This window comes from Mandrillus leucophaeus, unplaced genomic scaffold, assembly GCF_000951045.1.
Source record: "Mandrillus leucophaeus isolate KB7577 unplaced genomic scaffold, Mleu.le_1.0 Scaffold2, whole genome shotgun sequence".
Lineage (NCBI taxonomy): Eukaryota > Metazoa > Chordata > Mammalia > Primates > Cercopithecidae > Mandrillus > Mandrillus leucophaeus.
The window spans coordinates 4,916,578-4,923,541 of record NW_012102031.1 but is presented as its reverse complement, the minus strand read 5'-3'; the positions used below and the strand labels follow the sequence as shown (position 1 = coordinate 4,923,541).

At 55.6% G+C, this 6,964-nt stretch overlaps 1 protein-coding gene across 1 annotated transcript in view; it reads left to right on the top strand.

Moving 5' to 3' along the window:
• The first annotated feature begins 267 nt into the window (after nt 1–267).
• The window catches only part of MAFF (v-maf avian musculoaponeurotic fibrosarcoma oncogene homolog F), a 13,641-nt gene continuing 6,944 nt past the window's right edge, over nt 268–6,964 (top strand). Inside the window, exon 1 of the mRNA XM_011978876.1 lies at nt 268–556. The gene's annotated coding sequence lies outside the window, so the exon portion shown is untranslated. The remainder of the gene's footprint in view (nt 557–6,964) is intronic.

Sequence of the window (6,964 nt, the reverse complement as noted above, 5' to 3'; positions counted from 1 at the left end):
AACAGGCCCTGGCCCGGCGCCGGCGGGCGGTGCGTGCGCGGTTTGTTTACGTCTGAGGGCGGGCGGTCGGGCGTGTGTTCCCTGGCGGGCGGCCTGGGTATCCTGCCCGGTGCGTGCGTGCGCAGTGTACCTCGGGGGGCGTGTGTCTGTTGTGCTGTGTGTGCGCGTGTGTGCTTGTGTGTGCGTGTCCGCGCGCGCGCTCCCTGGGGCCTGTACACCAAAGGTGTGTACCTCGGAGAGGGCGTGCCCTGGGCTGGCCACCGGAGTAAACGCGGAACAAGGACCCGAGCGAAGGAAGCGGACCCATGCGTCTTCACACCGGGTCTGGGAATTCTGGCCCGGGCCTCCCCAGTCCTACTACCCAGGGCTGTCCGGTCCCCGCTCTCCCCGGAGTTTCCCAGGGCCTCCGCCACGTGACCCCAGTGTTTGTCCCCCGCCCAGAGCCGGTGCCCGCAGCCACAGGGTGGGGCAAGGTATCAAAGACCCCACCCAGCTAAGCTAGGAGCGAGGGGTGTGAGCCACCCCCGCTTGGCACCCTGGTGGATCTGGTAACAAAGTGAGTTGGAGCCCAGGTTCTTGTCCCCAGATTTTGGGGCTCCCTAGGGAGGGAAAACCCAACGTACTCTCGTTCTTCCCAGGGTTGCCCATCCCCTCAGTCCCATGAGAACAGGAAGGGCCAGAAAACCTTGACTGCAAAGGTGCGGGGCAGGGAGAGGACCACAGGCTTTCTCGCTAGTCCGGGTTCTGGAGGCTGTACCTGCTAGGTCTTGGAGGATGGGGTGGAGCCGGTTTCCGCCCTCCTGGTAGTTTCAGTTCACAAGTGGGACTAGTGAGACCAGACTGACCTACAGCTGGGCGCCGGAAGCTAGCTGAGGCTCTGAGCCAGCCGGCAGACCCCGAGTCCTCACCCTGGGCCAGGCAGGGTCAGCAGGCAGTGGGAATAGGCCTCTGCACAAGGGTTAATGAGCGAGGGGTGGGGCCTGACCTAGCCACCACCTACCCACTCACCCAATAGCCCTGCAGAAAGCACCTGTTTGTTGTAGCAGCCTGCAGGATGGGCTGGGGGCTAGAGATTCCTTGGTCTTAATCCACCTTCTCCCTCCACCCACCCACAGGCTAGGGAATCATGGGAGGGGAGCAATGGAACTTCCTAGTGTGAGGAACCAATGATCTTTTGACTTTGGATCTTTGAACCCTGGGTGAGCTCTGCTGCAGCAGCTGAGACCCTCAGTGTTCCCATCTGCCACTGGAACTAGGTAACAGCCAGGATGGCAGGATGGTGGGTAGAAGGGGGAAGCTCTGGAAGTCTCTGCAGACAGCATATTTTCCAGGCGAATTGTGGAAGAGAAAGAGCCGACAGCCCCATGCCAGGAGCTGGGGGTACCCAAGAGTAGGTGGGGTTTGAGTCAGGGGGGTTGGGGCCAGGAGCACAGGAACCAGACAGGCCCACCCTCAAAGCTGGGCAGGAAACATTCCAAAGTAGGGCCTGGGGTCAGGGGATGAGGGGAAGTGGCTGGTTGACTCAGTCCCAGATGAAAAGTTAGCATTGAGAGGTTTAACTTCCCATTGAATCACCCCTGGGCCCTGCATTGCCATTGGGCCCCTGCCCTGGACCAGATGCCAGGGATGAGATGAACAGACCAGATCCAGAGACTGACCTCTGGGAGCTTACAGCTGAGCAGTGGACACAGAGTTGAAGAAAGATCCACAGAAGTAAATGCAAAACACAGCTGAGATGGGTGATGTGAGGGAGAAGTCACTGTGGTTTGAAAGTAAATAACAGTGCTCTGACTTAGCCAGGGCAATCAAGGAAGGCTTCCCTGGGGAGGTGACTAGTGCACTGAGTCTGATAGAGTGGTGGTTGTCTGCAAAGCCCTTGAAGGCAGGAACTGTGATTCACTTCAGGGTCTCCAGGGCCCAGCACAGAGCCTGGAACACAATGGGTGCTTCTCGGATGTTTGCTGATTGAATGAATGAGCCCTGGATCCCTGTCCTCGAAGAGCTCCACAACATATGCAGAAAAAGGCCTGGAAACCCCAGAGAAACAGGAAGCCAGGACAGAGGCTGGAGGAATCTTGAAGCAGTCTCCCAAAAGCGAGCAGATCCTTCAGGGCTCAGGCAACTTCCTCCCTCACACACACTGGCATGCACTGCCCGCTTGTCCCTTTGGGAAACATTCAGGGATAGTAGAATCTGCTATCTGTTCATTCATTTGTTAGCATATGATCCTGGGAGAGAGTGGACAGGAACATGGTTGAGGCCTGAGGACCCTACTGTGTGGGCTTGCGGGGAGGCTGGCATTGCAGGGTTTTGAAATGGGCCAAGCACGGACAGGGTCGTGGGTTTGTGTCAGTAGTGATTCCTCTGACAGCTCTTGCAGGAGGATCAATGGTGGGGATTGGAGACAGACGGCAAGGCAAGAGGCTGGTGAGCAGGCAGCTGTGGTCATGGTCCAGATGAAAGAGGAAGTGGTCTGTGGCTGTGCAGGTGGAGAAGAGGGCTAGTCTGATAGTCTGATAGTTTGCGTCTCATGCCCCCACCTTCAGGAAGCCTTCACCACTTTCCTTTCCCCACCTCCATTCTGCTGGTGGTCTTGGAGCTCTGAGCCAGAATCTGAAACTCTAAACTCGGAGATAGTCATTGTTGGAAGGTACCTTAGACTTGGAGGAGGTTTGGCATATTGGGAAAACTGAGGCCCAGAGAGAGGGAGTGCTGTCCCTGAAGCCACACAGTGAGGGTGAGAGGGTGCCAGAACTAGGGCTGGAACCCCAGGCCATTGCTTCTCTGTGGTGCTGGGTTCTCCCAGCCTTGCTCCCCTTCCAGCAGGGAGGCGGCTCCGGCAGAGCTGGCTGCCAAGACCTAGGAAAACACATTTTTTCCCTCTGTCCTCACAGAGCAAGCAAAATGGCTCAGCAGCCAGAGAGGAGCCCATGCCAGCGGGTGGGCCTTCTACAGGATGTCTCTGGAGTGGACTGGTGGGGCCAGGGAGGGGGACATTGGAGGGTTGTGGCTGCTGACTGGACAAGGCAGCTGTCAGTCCCTCAAGAGTCACCTCTCTCCTTATGCCTCCAGAAGACGCCATGGACCTGCAGACCCTGGAGGTCAGCTCTGCTGGCTTCCAAGGGAAGAAGCCAGGGAGAGGCGGTGGTGGCCGGAATAGAAGAGAGAGGACCCCTGGGTTCCAGTCCACCACTGCTACCAAACAGTGGCTTGGTTGCCTCCGGTGCCTAACAGGGGATTGGATCAGCTACTATTTCTCAGGCCCAGGGTCAGCCAGCCTGGCAAAGGCAGAGGACTCAGGCCCCTTGGCAGCCCCTGGCCTGGGGTTGCCTGCGGAAAGCCTGAGGTTACCAGAAAGTTCCCCCTTCTTGTGACTTTCCCTCTGTGATTGCCTGACTTTGCTGAGCTAGGACATTCCTGGGCAAACGTGGGTGCCTCAGCTGACATCCAGGATGCAGTTGAGGGGGCTGAGGCTGGGACAGGAGGGCATGGAGGAGTGGGGGAAGAGCAGGTTCAAAACCTTCCTAGCGCCTGAGGGTATTTGCAAACACAGCCAGCTTCCACTATTATCAAGGGTAGGGAACGGCTGATGGTTCCATCTCTCCGTTCCATCTCTCGGGCCTGGTCTGGAGGCACTGTTGAGGATTCTGAGACTGTGTCCAAGTCCAGGAGAAAACAGTTCTGTGCTGAGAAAGACTCAGGGGCTGTGTCCTGCCTCACTGGGAACTGGTGCCGTGTGTAGTTAGTGATGTCTCTGTTGCTTGTGGATAGTGGGATGATGGCGAGATGAGGTGATCTTTCTTGCCTATGCCTCTTTTTTCTTTTTTTTTTTAAGACGGAGTCTCGCTCTGTTGCCCAGGCTGGAGTCCAGTGGCTTGTTCTTGGCTCACTGAAACCACCTCCCAGACTCAAGCAATTCTCCTGCCTCAGCCTCTCAAGTAGCTGGGACTAGAGGTGTGCGCCACCACACCCAGCTAATTTTTGCATTTTTTTTTTTTTTTTTAGTAGAGACAGGATTTCACCATGTTGGCCAGGCTGTTCTTGAACTCCTGGCCTCAGATGATCTGCCCACCTTGGCCTCCCAAAGTGCTGGGATTACAGGCGTGCACCACCGTGCCCAGCCTTGCCTAAGCCTCTTACATTTTACACACTAAGATTATTATGATCATTACCACTTAGCAAGGAATCCAGAACACAGGAAAAATGACTTGTGCATGAGGCCAGGCTGTGCCTCTGCGGTTCTGTATCAGCCGCAGCACCCAATGGGCAGTTGATTAACTTGCGTGGGGAGAGGCCTCCCTTCTCCCATTGGGTCTTTCTGTGTAGCTCAGGTGGCCCAAGCATCACTGCACGTGCCAGCTCCCCAAACGGCTGGCAAGGGGGCCTGGACACGTAGCTGTCACTTGCAAATCATATCCCTAGGGGGCCCAACACAAATCGCGGAGAATCAGAGCTGGGGTGGCCTTGGAAACCGGCAAATCCAGCTTCATCTTCACAGGGCTAGGGAAACAGGGCCCAGGGAGGTTGCCCTGCCAGGGCCACACAGGGAAGAGGTGAGTGGCTCCATGTGGCCTGAGGCCTGAATTCTATCATCATTATTATTATTATTATTATTATTATTATTAAGACGGAGTCTTACTCTGTTGCCCAGGCTAGAGTGCCGTGGCGTAATCTCGGCTTATTGCAACCCCCACCTCCCAGGTTCTAAGCGATCCTCCTGCCTCAGCCTCCTGAGTAGCTGGGACTACAGGCGTGTGCCACCAGGCCCAGCTAATTTTTTGTATTTTTAGTAGAGACGGAGTTTCACCGTGTTAGTCAGGATGGTCTCAATTGCCTGACCTCATGATCCGCCCACCTTGGCCTCCAAAAGTGCTGGGATTACAGGCGTGAGCCACCTTGCCTGGCTATCTTTTTTTTTTTTTTGAGATGGAGTTTCACTCTGTTGCCCAGGATGGAGTGCAGTGGCACGATTTCAGCTCACTGCAACCTCCACCTCCGGGTTCACGCCATTCTCTTGCCTCAGCCTCCCGAGTAGCTGGGACTACAGGCGCCCGCCACCATGCCTGGCTAATTTTTTTTTTTTTTAAGAGGCGGGGTCTTGCTTTGTCACCCAGGGAGTGCAGTGGCAGGATCACAGCTCATTCCCGCCTTGAATTCCTGGGCTCAAGGGGTCCTCCTGCCTCAGCCTCCTAAGTAGCTGGGACCACAGGTGTGCACCACTGCACCCGGCTAATCTTTTTATTTTTTGGAGATGAAGTCTAGCCATCTTGCCCAGGTTGGTCTTGAACTCTCAGGCCTGAATGCTACCCCATGCTGGCTGTATGAGCCTGGACTACTCTGTTGCCATCTCTGGGCATTACCTCAGGATTGGGTGAACCAGGGAGATGACGGTGTGAAGGGACCAGGTTTCAGTCCTGGGCCTTTGCAGATATTCATTCACACCTGTTGTGTGACTTTAAGCAAGTGATGCCCGTCTCTGGGTCTCTACTTCCCCTTGGGTCAAGTGAGGAGGCAGGACCTGATGGCCTCGAAGGGCCTTTCCTGCAGTTCCCTGTGTGACTGCCACCAGCTGGGAGATGCTGAATCAGAGTGAAACCCCAGTGCTGGCTACAGGCCTGACCCCTCCTGGACAGACAGCAATTCTAACCTCCCAGGTGCTCACTGACCTCTACAGCGTATACCACTTGATTGCACCAAAACCCTGCGAGGCAGGTATTATTCTGATCCTTTAAATGGGAAAGTGGAGACCCAGAGAGATGGAGTGGCTCACCCCAGGTCACACAGCCTGAGAAAACAGAGATGGGACTTAAACCCAAGCTTGACTCCCAATCCAGTGCTCCTTTCCCTGTTTCCCACACCCCGCCTTTGGGCCCAAAGTCACGTGGATGGGATCCCCTCTGTTCTCTTCCCATTCTCCTAGCATCTGTACTGTGTCTGCCAACAGGCGCAAGGAAGCAGCTGGAGAGGAGGAAGAATTAGAGACAGGGCCAGGAGGTACCGAACGATGTTTCAGCTTGGAACTTGGTTTGGACACTGACGAGCTGGGTGATGGCGTCAGACACTCCGCCCATCCACCCTTTCCCAGTGCCTGCTCCCTGCCAGGTCTTGAGATGGGTGGCTTCAAGCACCCAGAGCTGATTCAGCCTTTCCCTGTGTGGTGGAGAGACAGCAAGGAAACACAACCCATTACACACAGGGGTAGGGGTGCCTAACAAGTCCTAAGGATCAGGGAGGGCTTCTTGGAGGAGGAGATGTCTACACCCAGGGCAAAAGGATGAGTAGGTGTCTGCCAATGTAGGGGGGAGTAAGGGGAGAGAGATGTCATGGGGTGGGAGGTGGCTCAGAGGCAAGAAAGTGCGGGTGGGAGGAAGTGAAAGAAATTCTGTGTGGCTGGAGCAGAGTGGAGGTGGCAGTGGTGGGAAATGGGCGTGGGGCTGGACACATAGGGCCTGGGGTGCTGTGAGGGTAGGTCTGGACTCTGTCCTTAGGATAGTAGGGAACGAACTATCTATCTATGGAACTATCTATGGAAGGTTTTGGTTTTGTTTTGTTTTGTTTTGTTTGAGACGGAGTATCACTCTGTCGCCCAGGCTAGAGTGCAGTGGTGCGATCTCGGCTCACTGCAAGCTCCGCCTCCCGGGTTCACATTGTTCTCCTGCCTCAGCCTCCTGAGTAGCTGGGACTACAGGCGCCCACCACCACGCCCAGCTAACTTTTTTTGTATTTTTTCGTAGAGACAGGGTTTCACCATGTTAGCCAGGATGGTCTCAAATCTCCTGACCTCGTGATCTGCTCGCCTTGGTCTCCCAAAGTGCTGGGATTACAGGCATAAGCCACCCTGCCCAGCTGAACCATGGAAAGTTTTAATCTGGTTGGTGACATGGTCAGATTCACGTGGTGCAAAGATTGTCCAGCTGCTGTGTGGGGCTGAGCTGAGGGCAGCAGGGAGGCGTGCTGGGACCTC